This window comes from Mustela lutreola, chromosome 15 (assembly GCF_030435805.1).
Source record: "Mustela lutreola isolate mMusLut2 chromosome 15, mMusLut2.pri, whole genome shotgun sequence".
Lineage (NCBI taxonomy): Eukaryota > Metazoa > Chordata > Mammalia > Carnivora > Mustelidae > Mustela > Mustela lutreola.
This window is the reverse complement of record NC_081304.1, coordinates 30104237-30128386: the sequence shown is the minus strand read 5'-3', so window position 1 is coordinate 30128386 and position 24150 is coordinate 30104237. Positions and strand designations below refer to the sequence as shown.

Below are 24150 nucleotides of genomic sequence, written 5' to 3'. Positions count from 1 at the left end.
ATTTGAGAGAGTGAGAGAGCACACGAGCAGGAGGAGGGGCAAAGGAAGAGGGAGAAAATCTCAAGCAGACTCCGCGCCCAGTGCGGAGCGCAATGCAGGGCTTGATCCCTGGACTCTTGAGATCATGACCTGGGCCAGAACCAGGAGTCAGACCCTTAAACGACTGAGCCACCTAGGCCCCCCTGGAAATACTTTTCAGTGCAGTCTGACACAAAAAATAGGAGCTAAAAAAAAGATTAGAGAAGGAAAAAGGATCACTATTTATAAATAATGTGATTTATACTTGGGAAGTTTAGGAGAATTAATTGAAAATCTTTTTTAAAAATAAGAGTAAGTAGTGGATAAGAGTAAATGGTTGAGTAAGTAGTTGATAACAAAAATTCATTAGAAAACATAATGCAATTTTTAAAATCTAGTTCATAAGAGTAAATGAAAAACTAAAATATTCAGGAAGACTTAATAAGAAACATCCAGGACATTTTTTTTTTAAATATTACAGTTCATCTAAGGAACAAAGAAGACTATAAGATCTCATGTTTAAAAAAAAAATCGATTTCTCTAATGTAATATATAAATTCATTGTAATCAGATAAAATCCAATCACTTCACAAAAATTATTTATCTCATGACATAAAAATGTGCAAACAGGGAGATTCTGAAATAAGAACAATGAGTTAGCATTAGTGAGATGTTATTTTTAAATTATAAAACTACATTAAACTCCTTAATGTTAGCCCAGAAAAGACAGATAAATCAATGGACTAGTACAAAGAAACCAAAAATATCAATATACATGTGGATATCTAGTGAGAAACATATACAAATGAGTACAGTGGAAAAATATATCAAATATTCAGTATATGATATAAGTATAACCATCAACTTATTTAGAAAAAAAAATAAAGCTAGACACCTACCCTGATCTTTATTCAAAAATAAATTCCAAGTGTAACAAAGATTCAAACACTTTTTAAAAAATACCTGAGTGTGCTAAGAAAGAGAAATATAAGTAACTTTTTCAAATTAGCCTTAGAGTAAGATTAGAGTCCCTCAGAGTCCCTCCTAATGATGGTATAAAACCCAGAGACAACACATTTAAAATAACAGTAAATATGACTCTGGAATAGCAAAAATACTGTGAACAAGAATTTGAAATAACAGCATATTGGAAAATGTTTATAAGTTTTTCTTAAATTTTTAAAAGATTTTATTTATTTATTTGACAGACAGAGATCACAAGTAGGCAGAAAGGCAGGCAGAGAGAGAGGAGGAAGGAGGCTCCCCGCTGAGCAGAGAGCGGGATGTGGGGCTCGAATCCAGGACCCTGGGATCACAACCCAGGCAGAAGGCGGAGGTTTTAACTCACTGAGCCACCCAGGCACCCCCGGTAATATTCTTATAATGAGAACTCTTTAGAAGCATTTATTAAGAAGAGAAAATATAGGGATGCCTGAGTGTCTCAGTTGGTTGAACAACTCTGGCTCTTGGTTTCAGCTCCAGTCGAGATCTTGGGGTTGTGGGATTGAGTGAGCCCCACAAGGGGCTCCGGCTCCTCATACATTCTGCTTGAGATTCTCTCCCTCCCCCTTCAACCTTGCCCCCGCTTGTGCATATGCACATGCGCGCTCTCTCTCAAATAAATAAATACATATCTACGTACATACATAAGAGTAAATATTAAAGATGGCAAAGGACATAGATCTGAGGGAGGAAAAAACACTAAAATGGTGATAAACAGGAAAAGATGCTCAAATTCACTAGTCATTAAATAAATGCATACTGACTAACAACAGGATACCATTTTCATCTCAGCAGTAATTTAGTGATGACTATGGCGGGGGGTGGGAAGCACTCTCATAAATTGGTGGACAGGAACAGAAATTGGTTCCAACCATGTGGAAGGTAACCAGGCGAACTCTATCAAAATCCTTTTTGCCCATTACTGAATTTCTAGGAATTCAACCAACAGACACACCCTCTTATGTCTCTAAATACATATACACAGGTGTTGGCGGTAGCGTTGCAGCCAATAGCAAAAGTTGGAAAATAAGCCAAATATCCATCAGCAAGGAACACTTAGATCATGATATACACACATCCTGTGAAGCATTACTGAGCTATTAAAAAGGGTAAGAAAGGTCTATATATTGTGATGTGGGGAAAGGCCCAAGGTATGTTATGTGACAGAGCAAGCAAGGTACACAACACTGCTGAGCATAAGTCCATCTGTAATTTTTAAAGCATATACAAAAATGTGCAAACGCTTGCTGACAAATAGAAAATCTCTGAAAGGATAAGCAGGAATGGGTAAATATGATTACCTAAGGAGGGTAGGACTAGAAGCAAAGGGCTTTCTAGCTATATAGATCATAATAGTGATCATGAATTTTTTAATTTTAAGAAACTAAATTTTCTAATAAATATACAAGACCATATTTCCTTAGAGTCATAGGCTTCTAAGATCTAGGATGTTTGCGGTCCTTGCATTATTGATTGATTAATTATCATAAAGATAAAACTTTAGGATATTACAATACCCACTTTATATATGAGGAAATTGTGCTTTGAAGAGGTTAAATAACTCTCTCAAGGTCCACAAAGTGGCTCTGTCAAGGCCAGGATTTTGATTCAAATTGGGATCTGCCTGGTTCCAAGACTGTTGTACAATACTGGATGCTACCCTCCAGTTCTTCATAATTGTTATATACATCAGGACACCCCCTAGATCCATGAAGGCCAGGATTTTTCTTGGCCTTAGTCTTTGCTGTGTATCAAATCCTGGTAGAGTAAACTCACAAGAACTATCTACTGAATGCATGAGAGGCACCACAGATTTAATGGAATCATGGATCTAATCTATTTTATCACAGGAATTAGGTAAAAGTCAGAAAACCCCAAGTAAGGTAAGAATTACAAGGACTTCACCTCCATTCTCTTTTTTGGATTTTCTTGTTTTATGGCATAAGTCAGCTTGTTATGATCCTCAGGCTGTCCCATCTCCTTGCACAGACAGAGACACATGTCTGAGTTTAACCAATAGAATATAGGGGGAATTGATGAATGCTACCTCTTGGACTTGAGTATCTGCAAATATTTGTACTGTGCCTTAGCAAGTAATAAAGTTCTTCTCCTTTTATACAGTATTCCTGCATAGCCTGTAAATGCTATTTCATTACCTTTTAGCCTTTAACATTACAGATGAGAAGTCCAATATTTTTCTAACTATTTTTTCCATTGTAGTAACTTGTTCTTTCTTCCTGGATGGTTGTAATATACTCACATTGTCTTAGGAATTCGGGAACTTTATCAGAATATTGCCTGTGAATGTTACTTGTCATCAGTCCTCCCTTGAACTTGATGAACCCCTTTAGCATGCAAATCCAGATCTGTCTTCAACTCAGGATACTTTCTCTCCCTATTATTTGTTAAGGAACTAATTATTTTCCCAATTCCTTTTTGAACTTCTGTTTTTCATATGCCATGTCTTTGGGATGCTTCTCCCTGAACTTCTTTCTCCACATAGTATCTGTCTTTATCTTTTCTCTGGGCTTTGAGATACATCTTCCACTTGCCTCCAGTGACCATGCTCTCTTTCAATCAATCTGCTGAGATGTTGAATGGGAAACCTTGTGGTTGGGCTCCATGTTTGTGATGCACCTGAGTCTCTTTGGATGTCTTTGTTTGGGTTTAGATGGTCAATTATTACACTCTAGCAAGTCACATTCACGGATGGGTTTCTATTGAGTCTCCTAACTGGTGTCAGCCAAACAATAGAATGGGGGAAATATTTTCTACTCCCAGGAGATCATCAGTCACCTGTGAAGTCACCCAGAGGGAGCCCTCTACATTCTAGCTAAGATAGGTTCTCATATTCTGCCATCTCAGGGTCAGAAAGGATATAGCTCCCAGATCTAGCTCCTGCTTGTCCTCATAGGGACCAGAGAAACCAGATACCTTCAAGGCTGATATCACCCTTTCCTCCAGGACCATATATCTCAGAACCAGCATTTTCTCAGGATTCCCCAGGCTACCCTTTCCTTATACCAGGGAGATCTCTTTCTAGCTCTAACTCCTCTTCTTGAGGAAGAAAGCCCTCTGTCTGATCTTCTCTCCTTCTTCTCTCCTCAGCCTCATGTCCCTCCCATCGAGCCCTCCATCGAGGAAGAAGGAGTTGGGGTCCAGAAGAAGAAAGCTGCAATTAGGTAGCCATATTCCCAGAATCCTTGCTCTTCTGTGTTCTTACAAACTGTCCTCTATTTTTAAGTGAAAGAAAAGGAAAAAAAATAGTCAAAGCAGGATTGAAAGAATAAAATGTCATCTACATAAGCTGAAAGAATCATGATCATGATAGAAGAGGAAAAAGCCCTGCACTGGAAACCAGACAACCTGTTGCTCATTGTCTTGGGGAATCCTGCAAGGGACCTATCAGTGCTGCAGTTCAACCCTCCCTTCTGTTAAATAAAATGCCAGACTGAACAAAGGAAACAGTCAACAAAACCAAAAGACAACTGACAGAATGGGAGAAGATATTCACAAATGACATATCAGATAAAGGGCTAGTATCCAAAATCTATAAAGAACTTACCAAACTCAACACTCAAAGAACAAATAATCCAATCAAGAAATGGGCAGAAGACATGAACAGACATTTCTACAAAGAAGACATCCAACTGGCCAACAGACACATGAAAAAGTGCTCCATGTCACTTGGCATCAGGGAAGTACAAATCAAAACCACAGTGAGATACAACCTCACACCAGTCAGAATGGCTAAAATTAACAAGTCAGGAAACGACAGATGTTGGCAAGAATGCAGACAAGGGGGAACCCTCCTACACTGTTGGTAGGAATGCAAGCTGGTGTAGCCACTCTGGAAAACAGTATGGGGGTTTCTCAAAAAGTTACAAATAGAGCTACCCTATGACCCAGCAATCGCACTACTGGGTATTTACCCTAAAGATACAAGTGTAGTTATCAGAAGGGGCATGTGCACCCAAATATTTATAGCAGCAATGTCCACAACAGCCAAACTATGGAAAGAACCTAGATGTCCACCAACAGATGAATGGATAAAGAAGATGTGGTATAGATATACAATGGAATACTATGCAGCCATCAAAAAACCCGAAATCTTGCCAATTGCAACAATGTGGCTGGAACTAGAGGGTATTATGATGATCAAAACAAGTCAATCAGAGAAAGACAATTATCTCTCTGATATCTCTGATATGAGGAATTTGAGAGGGAAAAAATGAAACAAGATGGGATCAGGAAGGAGACAAACCATAAGAGACTCTTAATCTCACGAAACAAACAGGGTTACTGGGGGGTGGGAAGGGTATGAAGAGGGTAGCTGGGTTATGGACTTTGGGGAGGATATGTGCTATGGTGAGTGCTGTGAAATGTGTAAGACTGATTATTCACAGACCTGTATCCTGGCGCAAATAATACATCACATGTTAATTTTAAAAAGATGCTAGACTGAATATTTATATGAGCTGAATATGTATAGCCCCCCCCCAAATTCATATGTCAAAGCCTAATCCCCAATGTGACGGTAACTGAAGGTAGGGCTTTGGGAGATGATTAGGTTATGAGAGTGGAGACTTCATGAATAGGATTAGTGCCCCTGTGAGAAGAGACACAAAAGACATAATCTCTCAGCAGTGTGAGAATGAAGAAAGAAGGTCACCATCTACAAGACAGGAAGCAGGCCCTCCCCACACACCTGATCTGCAGATACCTTGATCTTGTACTTTCCAAAACTCAGAACTGTGAGAAATAAATGTTGTTTAAGCCACCAGTCTACGGTATTTTCATTCTAGCAGCCTGAACTGATTAAGCTAGAAACAGTAATTCCCAAGGCCTAATCCAACATGAAACCCTCTATTAATTCCCTGTAATGACTTCAAGAAAATGATTAGGAGGAGGAGGAGAAGGGAAGAGAGGAAGTGGGAAAGAAGAAGGGTAGGAAGAGGGAGAAGAAGAAAGAAATTTTTGTAATAAATTGCAACAAGGGTTTGAGAAGTGGTTATATCTTGTGAGCCTTATAAATCGCTTCTGAAACAGCTTAAGTCCCTCATTGCTTCTTGATGCTGCAGCGAATGCCAGAGGGTTACAGGATGTCAGCTACTCAGAATTCATGCATTGAGCTTACTGGCCCAATCAAGGAAGGTGAGAAAATGCCATTTCATTCAGCTAATTTGCCTGATTCAGAGACATAAAGGGTCAGAGAGGGAACCCCTTAGGCAACATCAAGTCAAGCTCAGCCTCCTGATTCATGCTCAGCCGAGGTCTAAACTTAGATATTAAAAGTGCAAAAGAACAAGAGTCAAAACAAACAGGACCTGATATTCTCACAAACAGTGAAAGCTCAGTTCTTCCATTTGCCCACCTGTTTTAAGAAACCACAACGGCAAACACCCACAAACACAAGTTCTGACCTAGAATTGTCAGTGCCTTAAATCCCACAGAATAAACAAGGAAGAAAGAGAGCAGAGAGTCACAAAGATTAGGTCACTGGGCTCTGTGGTCCATGCATCCCTCCCTGATGACCAGAAAGATGAGCAGGACTGACCACAGAGAACACACTTTCCATCCTGCCCTAGTGATGCTAGCCTAGCCTAGACCCCTGACTAGCCCCTAACATGTGAATGAATGTGATACATTCATTCAGTTCAGGCATTAGAATGTTATTTCACCAACTGTCCTCCCTTTCCAAACCTGATCCTGATTTCCTTTGCTCCAAAGTTCCCATCTCTGTTTGTGGAACTAAACTCACTCCTCAAACTTAGTGCTTGATTGAGGTTCTCTAAAGCTGGCTTCCAATGTCCCTCTTCACACCCCTACCCCAAGTTAACACCTGCTCTGAGGAACTCTCCACAAACCTACTATGTAAATGAGCCTGATCTCCAAGACAGCGCCCTGGAGTCTGTCGAGGCTGCAGCAATAGTGAGGTGGTTCCCAGAATCTCAGCATGTTACCTCATTTGGAAACAGGGTTTTTGCAGATGTTATTAGTTAAGGATCCCAAGATGACATCATACTAAATTTTGGGTGGGTCCTAAATCTAATGACAATAAACCTTACAACAAGAAGAGAGGTCACAGAGACCGACAGAAGACCAATGAAGACAGAGGTAGGCAAAGATCGGAGTGATGTGGCCACAAGGCAATGGATGTCAGGGACCCCAGAAGCTAGGAATAGGCAAGGAAGGGTCTGTCTCTAGAAGGAGATGGCCTTTATGACTCCTTGATTTCAAACTTCTAGTCTCAAGAACTGTGAGAGAGTACATTTTTGTTGTGTTAAACCACCCACTTTGTGGTTACACTAGGAAATAACACAGTAGGGAAGCAAGAGGGAGGGACAGGAGTGAGAGAGTTGGCTTCAGCAATAGCTGGGAGCAAGGAGAGGAAATAAAAATAGCTAACAGAGCACTTACTGTCTGTGAAGTATAGAATTAAGACTTTCACAAGGTGAGTGTCATTTAATACAATACCACAATTGATCACTATTGTTGCCAACCTTTTTTTTCTGGATGAAATAAGAATTCATTAATCAACTCAAGATTACACGAACAGTAACCCAATTCAAGATTTGAATCTGTCTGACTCCCAATTTCATGTTATACTTCCAGACATACGAAGGAGGCAGAGATAGGGTTAATATGATTGTATCAGTGAGTCCCTGAAGAAGGATCATGAGATATTAAATCCAAGAGATGTTTTTGGAACATGTTGTTAAACGAAAAGCTTTGGAACAAACACAGGCACTTGGGCTTAATTTAAAAAGAAGTCAAGAGTTAGCTGACAAGCTCCTCAGGTCATTCTTTCTCACCCAAAACACAGAGCCTCCTAATCAAGGCTGGGTAGGTGGGGAAGAGAGATGAATCTATGACATAAAGAGGGGACAATGTGCTTCTACTCTACATGGGCCCCAAACACTGGGTCCTAAAAAAAAGACCTTCACCAAACCAAGAGGAATATTTCACATCTGCAAACAACACTTTGTTAAAATTGTGATAATTTTTTTTTTTTGCTGTGTACATACATATGAAAACAGATAAAATAAAGCAAATAAGTTATAATTGGCTACCTGGCCATAAAGAAAATCCGGCTGTGGATGGGGAAATGGGAGGCAAGAACACTGAAGTCTTCTGTCAACACACTACACACGTGATATAAACATGCACACAAAAATTCACATATGCCTGTTAAATACACATTTAAGGACCCCATGCACATGCACATGCAGGACAGGTGTGTATACACACACACACGCGCACACACACACACACACATACACACACATCTGTCTCTTTCTTTCCACCATGACAATTCCCTGACTTGGGTGGGGAAGGGAGAGTAGTTCCTAATGGATTTCACAATTTTGAAAGAAGAAAATTGTTCTTAGCTCAGTGCCCGATCATTGGAAAAGCTTAGGAGGAGGCTAGAGAGGGTGGGAACAGTGAAGGCTCAAAGCCAAGGCACTGATCTCCACTGAGATCCTGGCTCTGTCCTCAGCTCAGAATGCTGAGCCTGCTGGGTAGATGATGCCTGGGAAATTCTCAGAGTAACCCTCTTTGGGTCAGTATGCACATTTTGGGATAGAGCAAAAAGTTTGTTCTAATTGAGAAACAAGAGGAGGGAGAAGATTGCTTCTTTCCACTAAGGGCTGACCAACAGCTGTCATTTTAATGGCAGTAACTGACAGTAACAGCTTGGTGGCATCATATTTAATGGGAAGAGACCAGCTCACCTTCTGCCCTGGTTGCTATGTAGAGTTCCAAGGAGGCCATAACAAAGGCTGTGAGTGTTAACTCTAAGGGTAGAAGGAAACAGGCTCTGTCCCCAAGGAAGGGGGGGAGGCTTGCTCTGTCCAGCCTCGTTGGAATTTATGAGTTCTGCACTGTGAAGTTTATGCAAGTGGCCCAGGAGGCAGTCAAAGCCCCTCTGAATTGTTCAGATATCCTTGACTCCAAGAGAATTGTTCAGATATCCTTCATTCCAAGAAGCTTCTTAAAGTAATTATTGAACTTGGGAGAATGTAATTAAAGAACCTAGGTCTCCTGTACCCATATTTAGGCATAGTGGAAGATTTCCTGGCATTTTAAAATAGCATCAGCTTCCATTTTATCCCCCTGGGGAGTTCACTGACCCACCAGCAACTGGGCTATTTATTGGACGAGGGTAAGAAATGAGCCACATTGTTTTAGTTGTGGAAATGAAAGCTCAAGCATGTTTCATTGGCCCCCCAAGGGAGAAAAGAAACATATATTTTAAGAATAAATAATGTGAGTTTAAGAAATCAGCAGACATATTTTCTTTGCTTCCCATACCATACTCACCCTGAGAAGAGAGAAATTGAAGATGCATGTTGTTGAGAACTTACAGTAGGTGTGGATGACTATGACATCACTGGATCCACTTGAAAAGTCAGTGTGGCTGAATGAAGAGTAGCCAGGCACCCATGGCAGGGGACTAACAAATCAAGTGGCTTAAGGTCAAGAGATCTACCCCCAGGAGCCATTCAAGCTGGAGATGAGGCAAAAGACATCTGTCATTAGTGTGCATCCCAAGTGCTGGAGTGTGATAATGTTAACATATAGCGTTCAGAACAGTGCAACAGTTGTGGTTCTCCATCCTATAGAGAGTACAATTGCCTTTAATGGCAAATTGTAACTTCTCTATCCCCTGTGCTACTCTTTTACCTGATTAAGGAATCAGGTAAAACCTGATTCTTGCCTCAGATATTTCAGAGAATCCCTGTGGCATACTGGGGTGCCCCACAGGTCCATCCGGTTTGTCCCTTGTCACCTCAGTCAACCATCTGACATTGGATCAGGTTTTTTATAGAAGATGCTTCTTAATATTTCATGATCAACTTATTAAGACTCATCACCCCAGGAATGGGGGGGATGCATCCCACTCTATCCTTAATGTCAATAATCCTTACAACAAAAAGAGAGGTCACAGAGACAGAGAGAAGACCACATGAAAACAGGTAGGCAGAGATTGTAGTGATATGGCCACAGGCCAACAAATGTAAGTGGCCCCCAGAAGCTAGGAATAGGCACGGAAGGGTCCTTCTCTAGAAGGAACATGGCCTTTTTGACTCCTTGATTTCAAAATTCTCTCCTCAAGAACTGTTTCTATCCCTTAGCTTCTGTCATTAATTACCCAAGCATGAGCAAGATCACTCTGCCATGTGTAATATCACATAATTGAAAGCAATGGGCTCTAACAAAAGAAAACTGCAAGAAGCAAAAAGAAAAGTAAGTATCAGATCATGAATATGACTATTCCCATTATCCACAATGGCATCCAACCCCACCCCACAATGGGTCAGTTAATTCCCCTCAGTGAGACTTCTGTGGATCACATTTCCCTTTCTTAAAGGCCAGTCCCTCAAATCATCTGAGTAACTACACATATATAACCCCAAAGGAAAAGGAAATACTATGTCATTAATGTATTTTAAACACACTAAAGACAACTTTCTACATTACAGGTACAGCTTCCTTATCCAGAATATTCTGCTGCAAAATAGAAAGTCAGGCTCAGCTCTAGTCCTCAACTATAATAGTAACAACCACAACACTTATAATAGCAGCTACAGAACAGCGTGTACTCCGTATCAACAATAATATTAACTGCTTTTTAATATATTAATATATGTAATCTGCATATATATGCATGTATTACATAATGATATTAAAATATTATATCTATATGTGTATATGTTATTTTTAATTTTTACATTGCTATTGATATTATATACTGGCCCCATTTCATGAATAAGAAAACTAAGGAGAAGTAAAGTAACTTGTCCAAGATCATACTTTTGGAAAAATTAGAAATGGATCGGGATCAAGACTCTCTAAGGCACTGAACCAGTACAAAGGCTGACTGCTTTCCCCAAGGAACTAAAAAAGAAAAATACCAAAAAGTTTCTGGGAGAACTAAAGTTAAGTATTTTGAACTGGTGTATAAGTAAGGCTCTGGCCTTTAATAGGAAGCATAACTGCCCCCTTCGGGAGGGTACAAGAAGATAGGGACTCTTGGTGTTCTGCTCTCTCTTCTGTTACAGTCTTGAGCAAACAATTTCTGCCATCATACATTGCTCTTGACTCTGGTCCAGGTGTTCCGGGTAAGACAAATAAGGCAGCTCCCAAGACATGTATTTGTGAGGTGCTAAGAAATTAAGTGGAGACTAACTTTGAGCAGCTTTCCACTCCTTCCCTTCCAAACTCCCAGGGCTGATTAGTTACACAATCAAAGGATCCTTCCTTCTGGTAGGCAAAGAATAGGGCCCTGACCTAAAGCCGGAAGTGGCTGGTTGGCTTTCCATGCCTGGTCTTCTCTTTCACAGGGCTTAGTTCCCCAACCTGAGCTAGTTAGGGGTGCTGCAAACTAAGGTCTATGGTTGCCTGACAAAACAACTAATATCTCAGAGGAAAATGAGGTCACAAGCCAAAAGAATAAGACATTTGAGGAGTGTGACTATTTCAAATGAAAATAGTGGGTTACATATTCCACCAAAAACAAACATATTAGCACCACAAATTTGTTTGCCTAAGGAAAAATTTAGAAGAGATAACAGAAGTTATTTCAAAGTGATGCAAAGTAAGAAGAAAGCATTAAAAGGACCAAAGAAATGTCAGATATAAAAAGACGACTAGTTGAAGTAAAGAATATATATGAAAGAGATTGCAGAAAGAATTAGCTAAAGGAATGCGTTAGCAATGAAAAGACTGCACTGAGAAAAAATTCCCAGTGGGAAGAAGAAAAAGGCAAAAAAGCCCCACATAAAATATATATTTTTAAAAAATCTAACAGGTGAGGGGTAGAGGGAATAGAAGTGGAAGTAGTAACTGTGGGACCACAGAAATCCCTGAAAGAGGGAGCAATAATGAAGAGAAAATATTTGAAGAAATAATGAAGATGAATTTCCCTGAATAAAAAAGAAGAAAAAACATGGAGGAGAAAGCTTCAAATTGAAAGGGCCAGAGAGTCCCAAAGAAGAGATACAAAGAGGAACCCCACATAAGATGTCTAATAAGAAAATGTGAGAGCATCAAAATCAAGGAAAATTGTGAATGCTCTTAGAGAAAAAGGACAGATCCTGGATTAACAAGCACAGATTAAGTCATTTCAGATGTATCAACAGAACAGGAGAAAAAGCCATAAAAATTTTTTAAAAAAATTAATGTATTCAAAGTATTGGGGAAAAAAAGTATCTAGAACCATAAAACCAAGAAACTGATATTCACTCAAATTGCTATTTAAATATAAAGTGATGCTAATAATATTCTCAAGCATCAAAAACCTCAGACTATCACAAAAACACTCATACTGAAATCAGTGTTGTATTAAGTATTTCAATTAGAGAAGAAAAAATTCCGGTAGATAGTGTAAGATGTATGTGAGGTGGCAGTGATGAAATACCTTAGTAGATTTTGAAGTTGTCTTAAAAGTAGATATAAGCAAAGGCAGAGAGAAATTATATCCATAATAATACAGAATTAAGTCCTGATCCGTGATTCTCAAAGTGGACCAGAAACAGCAGCATTATTTGAGAATTTGTTAGAAATACAAATTATCAGACCCCATCCTAGACATGCTGAATCAGAAACTCTGGGTATGGAGCCCAGCCAATTTCAATCATAATACTAAATTTATTTGTCTTGACACTCCCTCTCATGAGTGCAGAAAGGAGATTTCCAGAAGCTATATGACTTACAAATTTTTTTTAATTAATGTAGTAGTAAATAAGAGAATCTGGCTATTTTCTCTAAGCCAGACAAAGAGAGATCAGCTAAAATGTGAAACAATGCCACTCAGTTATTTTCATGAGAATATATTCTTTATGTTAAATTGTAATGGGTTTATTAAATAAACATATTATAAACATATTATATATTAAATATTTTTAAATAAATACATTAAAATTTCTCAGTTTTAATTTTTAAGATGAAAGATTTTAATAGATATAAATTCCATAAACAAAGTCTTTGGAGTTCCAAATATTTTTTCACAGTATAAAGAGTTTCTGAAACCAAAATATTTGAACCATTGGTCTGAGTATTATCACTGTAACAGGCAAGCAGGAGATGGGGAATAATCATATAAGAAGAGGCAAACATTTTGTAATAATGGGGCTAATCAGTGATAATAATTCAAAAACAAAAAAGGAAGGGACTAAAAACAAATATATAAAGTGGGATAAACTGAAATAAAAGCTATGATGGTAAAAACAGATCCAAATTATGAATAATTATATCAACCAGATTAAATAGTCCAATTAAAAGACAGACTGTTATGGTAGGTAAACAAAATAGCACAAATATAAGCTATTTACAAAAGACAAATAAGAACATGTTCACATTGAAAATACAAGAACAGGAAAAGATAAACCATGCAAACACTAACTGAAAGAAAGCTACTGTGATTGTATTAACATCACCTTAATAGACTGAAGAACCATTACAGATAAAGATGGCATTTCTTAATGATAAATGGTTCAATTCAAAAGGAAGATATAATAGTCCTTGATCTATATGCATCTAATTATTTAGCCCCAACCTATATAAAGCTAAAATTAGCAAGACTTACATACAGTATCTACAAACCCAAAAATAAACTGGAGATTTGACAAAAATTGCCACATGCTGGTTTAACAAGTAAGTCTCAAACACTTTCAAAAGACTAGAATAATCTAGAGTATGTCCTCTGAATACTGAATTAAGATACCAATATGTAACAAAATCACCATGTTTGGAAATTAAACAATTCATTTTTAAATAATCAGTGGATCATAGTAGAAATAACAATGGAAATTTGAAAATATTTTGAAACGAATACTAATGAAAACATGATATCAGAAAATATTTTGAAATGAATACTAATGAAAACATGATATCAGAATGTGATGTAAATAAAGCCACATTTGAGGGAAATGCATAGCATTAAATGCATATATTAGAAAGAATAAGAGGTGAAAATAATCTAAGAATCTATCTCAAGAAATTAGAGTTTTTAACAAGATTTAAAAAAAAAATTTTTTTAAGTAATCTCTACACTCAACATGGGCTTGAACTCACAACCCTGAGATCAAGAGTTTCATGCTCTACTGACTGAGCCAGTCAGGTGCCCCTCAAGAAACTAGTTGTTAAGAAAAGATAAAATTCCCCCAAATTTAAAAGGAAATAATTTTAAAAGGATACAAACTAATGAATTTGAAAACAAGCAATAAATATACTTTCAACAAAGCTACAAATTGATTCATTGAAGAGATGCAATAAGATTGATAAATCCCTAGCTAGATCAATAAAAATGGGGAAATAAACCAGTATCAGGAATGTGAAAGTGGGGACACCTGGATGGCTCAGTCGGTTAAGCAGCTGCCTTCAACTCAGGTCGTGATCCCAAGATCTGGGAATCGAGCCCCACATCAGGCTCTGTGCTCAGTGGAGAGCTTGTGTCTCCCTTTCCCTCTGCCTGCTGCTCAGCCTATCTGTGCTCTCTAGCTCTCTGTCAAATAAATATATAAAATCTTAAAAAATAAAAAAGGAATGTGAAAGTGGACACTACTACAATGCTACATAGATAATAAATATGAAGAACAACTTTATGCAAATATACTTCAAAATTAGGTTAAATGGATAAATTTCTAAAAATATATTTGTAGCATGCAAACTAGTATAAAAATATAGTTTTTAAAACTGATACACGAAGATATAGAAAATATGAATAGTCCTATGTTCATTAAAGAAGTTGAATCCAGGGAGAGAGTCCAGATGGCAGAGGAGTAGCAGATTGAGATGAGATCAGGTCGCAGGAATTCAGCTAGATAGTTATCGAAGAATTCCAAACACCTGCAAACCCAACAGGAGATCAAAGAAAGAAGAGCAGCAATTCTTGAAACAGAAAATTGACCACTTTCTGAAAGGTAGGATGTGCGAAGACGCAAATCTGAAGCAAAGGAAAGATAGATTGCGGGGGGAGGGGCCAGCTCCCAGCAAGCCGCGGAACACTGGAGCATAAAACCCGAACTTTTAGAAGTCTACTCCACTGAGGGACATCACTCCAGAGGCTAAGCAGGGGTGGGGCCCTCATGGGGACACTGTGGTCTCAGGTCCCGTGGGGTCACAGAAGGATCGGGGGTGTCTGAGTGTAGCTGAGCTTGCAGGTATCAGAGTGGAAGCCGACTACAGAGACAGAGCCGAGGAGTGAGCTCTCAGCTTAGGGTTACCTTAAACTGTGATCCATGGAACAGTCATACCATTGCTCTTTGAGCAAGGACCCCACAAGTGGCAGATACAGGGAGACCCACCTTTCTCTGACAGAAGAGAGGCAGCAGGAATCTCTGGGTCTGGAGACTCCAAACGGGGCCATGTGGCAGAGACAGAAACGCTCCATCACTGGCCGGGTGAGCTCAGAGCACAGCCAGACCAGGGAGATGGGAGTGATTGACAGCTTATCTCCGAGGGATCATGAAGGAGCTCTCAGCTCCTCCAGGCCAGAGACTGGGAGGCTGCCATTTTCATTCCTATCCTCCAGAGCTCTACAGAAAGCATTCAGAGAACAAAAGCTACAGAGAGGGAACCTGAGCAGATTACTTAGCCCGGCCCCTAGCAAGGATGGTAAAATTCAGCCTGGGGCAAAGACATTTGAGAATCACTACAACAGACCCCTCCCCCAAGAAGATCAGCAAGAACATCCAATCAAGACCAAGTTCATTGATCAAGGAGAACAGTAGAATTCCAGAGGAGGAAAAAGCAAAGCATGGAATTCATGGCTTCCTCCCCATGATTCTTTAGTCTTGCAAAGCTAATTAAATTTTTTAAATTTTATTGTTTTCTTATTCAAATCTTTTTAACTTTTCCTCTTTCCTCTTTTAATGGTTTTTCCTCTTTTAACTAGTTTATCTTAACAATACCTTTCTAAAAAAAAAAAAAAAAAACAATCTTTTTAAACCTTCATTATTATAGTCATATCCTTCATTGTATCTAACTATTTTTTGTATACATATAGGGTTTTTTCTTCTAAAATTTCTTGGGGTATATTTATTCTAATAGATCAAAATATACCCTAAATCTAGGACAGGGCTTTGTTCTAGTCTCCAGCCTGAGAAAATTCTTTCCACCTTCTTTTTCTTTCTTTTTCCAACAAACTTATCAATTCCTTTTTAGAAATTTTTTAAAATTTTCATCTTTATGGTCATATTCCATAAATTCATCATGTTTACCATTATTTTTGTATACATATAAGTTTTTCTTTCTTTAAAATTTTAGGAGGTAGTTTCTTCTAAGAGACCAAAATACTCCCAAAATCAAGTGGGTGGCTCTGTTCTATTCACCAGTCTAATGATGTATATATATATAGAATATATATATTCTATATATATATAGAATTTTTTAAATTTCTTTTTACCCCCTTGCTTTTCCCCCTGATTTGGGGTCTCTTCTGATTTGGTTAGTATACACTTTTCTGGATCTTTGCCACCATTTTAGTATTTTATTCTCTCACTCATATATTCTTATCTGGATAAAACAACAAGGTGGAAAAACTCACCACAAAAAAAAGAACAAGAGGCAGTATCGAAGGCTAGGGACCTAATCAATATGGACATGAGTAATATGTCATATCTAGAGTTCAGAATGACAATTCTCAAGGTGCTAGCTGGGCTTGAAAAAGGCATGGAAGATATTAGAAAAACCCTGTCTGGAGAAATAAAAGCCCTTTCTGGAGAAATAAAAGAACTAAAATCTAACCAAGCTGAAATCAAAAAAGCTATTAATGAGGTGCAATAAAAAATGGAGGCTCGGGGTGCCTAGGTGGCTCAGTGGGTTAAGGCCCCTGCCTTCAGCTCAGGTCATGATCCCAGGGTCCTGGGATCGAGCCCCATATCGGGCTCTCTGCTCAGCAGGGAGCCTATCCCCACCCCCGCCTGCCTCTCTGCCTACTTGTGATCTCTGTCAAATACATAAATAAATTAAAAAAAAAATTTTTTTTAATGGAGGCTCTTACTGCTAAGATAAATGAGGCAGAAGAAAGAATCAGTGATATAGAAGATCAAATGACAGAGAATAAGGAAGCTGAGCAAATGAGAGACAAACAACTACTGGACCACGAGGGGAGAATTTGAGAGAGAAGTGAGATGAAACAATATGAGAATAATTGGGATTCCAGAAGTAGAAGAAAGAGAAAGGGGGGCAGAAGGTATATTGGAGCAAATTATAGTAGAGAAGTTCCCTAATATGGCAAAGGGAACAAGCATCAAAATCCAGGAGGCACAGAGAACCCCCCTCAAAATCAGTAAAAATAGAACCACACCCTGTCATCTAATAGTATAATTTACAGGTCTTAGTGACAAAGAGAAAATCCTGAAAGCAGCTCAGGACAAGAAGTCTGTAACATACAATGGTAAAAATATTAGATCAGCAGCAGACTTATCCACAGAGACCTGGCAGGCCAGAAAGAACTGGCATGATATATTCAGAGCACTAAAAGAGAAAAACATGCAGCCAAGAATACTATATCCAGCTAGGCTATCACTGGAAATAGAAGGAGACATAAAAAGCTTCCAGGACAAACAAAAACTAAAAGAATTTGTAAACACCAAACCAGTCCTACAGGAAATATTAAAAGGGGTCCTCTAACCAAAGAGAGAGCCTAAAAGTAGTAGACCAGAAAGGAAAAGAGACAATATACGGTAATAGTCAACTTACAGGCAATACAATGACACTATATTCATATCTTTCAATAGCTACCCTGAATGTAAATGGGCTAAATGCCCCAATAAAAAGACACAGGGTATCAGAATGGATAAAAAAACAAAACCCATCAATATGCTGTCTGCAAGAAACTCATTTTAGACCCGAAGACACTTCCAGATTGAAAGTGAGGGGGTAGAAAATAATTTACCATGCTAATGGACATCAAAAGAAAGCTGGAGTGGCAATTTTTATATCAGATAAGTTGGATTTTAAGCCAAAGACTATAATAAGAGATGAGGAATTGGGTATATCATATATCATATTGATATATCATACTCAAAGTGTCTGTCCAACAAGAAGATCTAACAATTTTAACAATTTTAAATATCTATGCCCCTAACATGGAAGCAGCCAACTATATAAGCTAATTAATCACAAAATCAAAGAAACACATTGACAATAATACAATAATAGTAGGGGACTTCAACACCCCCTCACTGAAATGGACAGATCAAGCAAAAGATCAACAAAGAAATAAAGGCCTTAAATGACACACTGGACCAGATGGACATCACAGATATATTCAGAACATTCCATCCCAAAGCAAAAGAATACACATTCTTCTCTAGTGTACATGGAACATTCTCCCGATTAGATCACATCGTGGGTCACAAATCAGATCTCAACTGGTACAAAAAGATTGGGATCATTCCATGCATATTTTCAGACCACAATGCTCTGAAGCTAGAACTCAATCACAAGAGGAAAATTGAAAAGAACTCAAATACATAGAAGCTAAAGAGCATTCTACTAAAGAATGAATGGGTCAACCAGGAAATTAAAGAAGAACTGAAAAAATTCATAGAAACAAATGATAATGAAAACACAACTGTTCAAAATCTGTGGGACACAGCAAAGGCAGTCCTGAGAGGAAAGTATATAGTGATACAAGCCTTTCTCAAGAAACAAGAAAGGCCTCAAGTATACAACCTAACCCTACATCTAAAGGAGCTGGAGAAAGAACAGCAAAGAAAGCCTAAACCCAGCAGGAGAAGAGAAATCACGAAGATAATAACAGAAATCAATGAAATAGAAACCGAAAGAACAGTAGAACAAATCAATGAAAGTAGGAGCTGGTTCTTTCAAAGAATTAATAAGATTAATAAACCCTTGGCCAGTCTTATCAAAAAGAAGAGAAAGAACCCAAATAATAAAATAATGAATGAAAGAGGAGAGATCACAACCAACACCAAAGAAATACAAACAATTATAAGAACATATTATAAGCAAATAAGCGCCAGCAAATTTGACAATCTAGAAGAAATGGATTCATTCCCAGAGACATAGAAACTACCAAAACTGAAACAGGAAGAAACAGAAAAGCTGAACAGACCCATAACCAGTAAGGAGATTGAAGGAGTCATCAAAAATCTCCCAACAAACAAGAGACCCAAGCCAGACAGCTTCCCAGGGGAATGCTACCAAATATTTAAAAGAAGAATTAATACCTGTTCTCCTGAAACTGTTCCAAAATAAAACAGAAATAGAAGGAAAACTTCCAAACTCATTTTATGAGGCCAGCATCACCTTGAACCCAAAACTAGACAAAGACCCCATCAAAAAAGAGAATTACAGACCAATATCCTTGATGAACACAGATGCGAAAATTCTCACCAAAACACTAGCTAATAGGATCCAACAGTACATTAAAAGGATTTTCACCATGTAGAAGTGGGATTTATCCCAGGGCTGCAAGGTTGTTTCAACATCCACAAATCAATCAATGTGATACATTACATTAATAAAAGAAAGAACAAGAACGATATTATACTCTCAATAGATGCTGAAAAAGCACTTGACAACGTACAGCATCCTTTCTTAATCAAAACTCTTCAAAGTTTAGGGATAGAAGGTACACACCTCAATATCATCAAAGTCATCTATGAAAAAGCCACAGCAAATATCTCCTCAATGGAGAAAAACTGAGAGTGTTTCCACTAAGGTCAGGAACACGACAGGGATGTCCATTATCACCACTTCTATTCAACATAGTACTAAAAGTTCCAGCCTCAGCAATCAGACAATGAAAAGAAATCAAAGGCATCCAAATCAGCAAAGAATAAGTCAAACTATCCCTCTTTGCAGATGATATGATACCATGTGTGGAAAACCCAAAAGACTCCACTCTGAATCTGCTAGAACTTGTACAGGAATTCAGTAAAGTGTCAGGATATAAAATCAATGCACAGAAGTCAGTTGCATTTCTATACACCAACAACAAGAGAGAAGAAAGAGAAATTAAAGAGTCAATTCCATTTGCAATTGCACTGAAAACCATAAGATACCTAGAATAAACTTAACGAAAGAGGCAAAGAATCTGTACTCAAACAACTATACAGTACTCCTGAAAGAAATTGAGGAAGACACAAAGAAATGGAAAAACATTCCATGCTCATGGACTGAAGAACAAATATCATGAAAATGTCTATGCTACGTAAAGCAATCTACACATTTAATGCAATCCCTATCAAAATGCCATCAATTTTTTCCAAAAAATGGAACAAATAATCCTAAAATTTATATGGAACCATAAAAGACCTCGAATAGCCAAAGGAATATTGAAAAAGAAAGCCAAAGATGGTGGCATCATAATTCCAGACTTCAAGCTCTATTACGAAGCCGTCATCATCAAGACAGTATGGGACTGGCACAAAAACAGACACATAGATCAATGGAACAGAATAGAGAGCTCAGAAATAGACCCTCAACTCCATGGTCAACGAATCTTTGACAAAGCAGGAAAGAATGTCCAATGGAAAAAAGACAGTCTCTTCAACAAATGGTATTGGGAAAATTGGACAGCCACATGCAGAAAAATGAAACTGGACCATTTCCTTACACTACACACAAAAACAGACTCCAAATGGATGAAAGACCTCAATGTGAAAAAGGAATCCATCTAAATCCTTGAGGAGAACATAGGCAGCAACCTCTTCAAACTCAGCCACAGCATCTTCTTCCTAGAAACATCACCAAAGGCAAGAGAAGCAAGGGCAAAAATAAATTACTGGGACTTCATCAAGATCAAAAGCTTTATAACAAAGGAAACAGTCAAGAAAACCAAAAGACAGCTGATAGAAAGGGAGAAGATATTTGCAAACGACCTATCAGATAAAGGGCTAGTATCCAAAATCTATAAAGAACTTATCAAACTCAACACCCAAAGAACAAATAATCCAATCAAGAAATGAGCAGAAGACATGAACAGGCATTTCTGCAAAGAAGACATCCAGATTGCCAACAGACACATGAAAAAGCGCTCCACATCACTCAGCATCACGGAAATACAAATCAAAACCACAATGAGATACCACCTCACACTAGTCAGAATGGCTAAAATTAAAAGTCAGGAAATGACAGATGCTGGCGAAGGTGAGGTGAAAGGGGACCCCTCCTACACTACTGGTGGGAATGCAAGCTGGTGCAGCCACTCTGGAAAACAGCATGCAGTTTCCTCAAAAAGTTGAAAATAGAGCTACCCTACGGCCCAGCAATTGCACTACTGGGTATTTACCCTAACGATACAAATGTAGTGATCTGAAGGGGTACATGCACCCCAATGTTTATAGCACCCCAATGTCCATAACAGCCAAGCTATGGAAAGAACCTAGATATCCATCAACAGATGAATGGATAAAGAAGATGTGGTATATATGTACAATGGAATACTTTGCAGCCATCAAAAAACCCAAAATCTTGCCATTTGTAACAATGTGGCTGGAACTAGAGGGTATTATGATGAGCAAAACAAGTCAATCAGAGAAAGACAATTATCTCTCTGATCTCACTGATATGAGGAATTTGAGAGGGAAAGTTGGGGGGGGGGTACTTAGGGAATAAGGAAGGAAAAAATGAAACAAGATGGGATCAGGAGAGAGACAAACTATAAGAGACTCTTAATCTCACAAAACAAACTGAGGGCTGCTGGGAGGAGGTGGGTATGGAGAGGTTGGCTGGATTATGGACATTGAGGAGGGTATGTGATATGGTGAGTGCTGTGAAGTGTCTAGACCTGATGATTCGCAGACCTGTATCCCTGGGGGCAAATAATACATTATATGTTAAAAAAAAAAAAAAAAAAAAAAAGAAGAAGAAGAAGAAGAAGAAAAAGAAGAAGTTGAATCCTAATTAAATGGATAAAAAGAAACTTTAGGCCCAGGTAATTTCACCAAAAAATTCTTCCAAACATTTAAGGAAGAAATAAAACCAATTTTAGCCTAAGTCTTTCAGTGAATTTAAAAAAAAAAAAAAAAGGAACAATTGTAAACTCAATATTTGAAGCCATTTTAATCTTGATATGAGGTTAAATGCACAAGGCCTTATAAAAAAAGAAAGCTTATGGGCCAGTGTCTTACTCATGAACACAGATGCAAAGAACCAAAACAGTGTATTAGAAGCCAAATCCGGAAATTACATAAAAAGAACATCCAGGTTGTGTTTATTCCCTGTGTGCATGCTTAGTTCATTTGAAAGTCAACCAGTGTGATTCCCCAAATTAACAGAATAAAGAAAGATAAAACAATACAATGACTTTTATGGATGGAAAAAAAAAGTCACAAAATTTAACAATATTTTAGTAGTTTAAAAATATTTATATATTTTTTTTAACTCTTAGCAAACTTCCTTCATCAGATAATGGCAAGTATGCAAGAGACAGAGGGAGATGGAGAAGAGGAGTCCAGGGGAGACAGAAAGAAGAAAGGGAAGCTAGGAAGGAATAAAAGACAGGAGGAAGAGAGACAGGGATGGGGGAAGCCACACGGGAGGAAAGGATATAAAAATGATTCATAATGCTAGCTGTGTAGCAGTTTGGAATCTTGAGGCAAGAGGGACTCATCCAAGACAACAGTTTTACTGGTCTCCCTTCTCTCTTTGGTTCATATTCCTTCAGAGAACTTGGGGCCATTCTGATGAAAGATTAAGTGACCTATTTACCTTTATACCTACAAATGTCTTGCCTGCACTTTGCACATAGTAGGTTCGTTGTAAGCATTTGTTAGAGACAGTAATTCAGAGGACCATAACCCCTAAAGCAGCACTAATAGGTATTATTATTCTTTCCCACCTTGTAGTCACTGGAGTGGAATGTTTTTTGCAAACACTGAGATATTGAGAGTTAAATCTCTAATTAGAACCATAATGTATTGACCTCACTCTCCTTTATACTAGTTAAATTAACCTAGCAATAATTGGCTGACGAAGGCAATACTAGGACAGCTCCCCTTTCCTGGGTTTTCTTCCTCCTTTTGGGGGTGTTGTGTGTGTTTCTTTCTTTTTCTGCTCCTCCTTCTCTTGTTCTTCTTTCTGATTTGGCTGGGATTTTTTTTTTACTTTTTTCCCATCATTCTCTTTATCTCCCTAGAAATATCAGTTAATTAAAGTTTAGGTGAATACAGGGTTTGCTCCATGATTTCAAAATGTTCATAAGTCTAAGTTCTGTGCCTAGCATGCATAGTAAATTTAAAGAAAACACCAAATTTGAAATTAAAAGAATATAATCATATCATCCCTATCTCCCATAACTCCGGAAAAAAACCCATCTTTTGCTTCTGATTCAAAATATTAATCTTCAAGAGTGCTCCCAGCTTCTCACAATCACAGCTTCCTTGGGAAAAATGCTTATAACTCTGAAAACCCACTTTATCCTACTTCCAGTGAAAGCAGTTCTTAAGGAGGCTGCATAGAAAAATGGGAACAACGAAGTATTTAAGACTTGGTTTTTATATTATTTACATAATTTATAAATTATCTCCTATAATCTATATTTATGCATATTATATATAATTACATAAATGTAATTTAATGCATAATTATATTATAGAATTTACTGATTATTTTACATAATTATGAATCCTGAACAACACTGAAGGGCCTAATCCACTTAGACCTTAATTCTGCTAAAAGTGAACATCTACTTACCCAGAGACAGAGGCACCAAACTGAAAACTCCTTGTGGAAATTCCCTTTCCCAGTGAGAAGCCATTAAGATTTCTGTATCATAGGAAGACATCACCACTTCTAGTTCCTCTCCCAGAGGATAGTTAGACAAGAAGGCTTTTTTCCCAGCTCCCGTTATTAAAATGATATCAGACAGATACTTGGTGTCGTCTAGCCCTCCAGCTGCTGTAAGTCCTGAAATCATCCTCTGATTGCATAGCACCAGGAAAGAGATTGTAGCCTCCTGACTGTTTAAAGTGACAGCCTGGTGTTTCTCTTGCTTTCTTTGAGCTCTGTGCATCGGGGGTCAAGGTCCTTGAGGAGGAGAAAGAGGATATGCAATAGGCAGATGGGCCCAAGTCAACCTTAAGAAGGCAAGTTTGTCATAAATGCTTCCTCGGCCTTCTTTTCATTTCTCCCTTCTTTAGGATTTTT

The 24150-nt window shown here is 38.2% G+C and overlaps 1 long non-coding RNA gene across 1 annotated transcript in view; it reads right to left on the bottom strand.

The window, feature by feature from the left end:
* The window catches only part of LOC131816077 (uncharacterized), a 129661-nt gene extending 105724 nt beyond the window's left edge, over positions 1-23937 (bottom strand). The window contains exon 1 of the long non-coding RNA XR_009347940.1: positions 23698-23937. This is a non-coding gene — a long non-coding RNA (uncharacterized LOC131816077). The remainder of the gene's footprint in view (positions 1-23697) is intronic.
* Between the last annotated feature and the right edge of the window lie 213 nt (positions 23938-24150).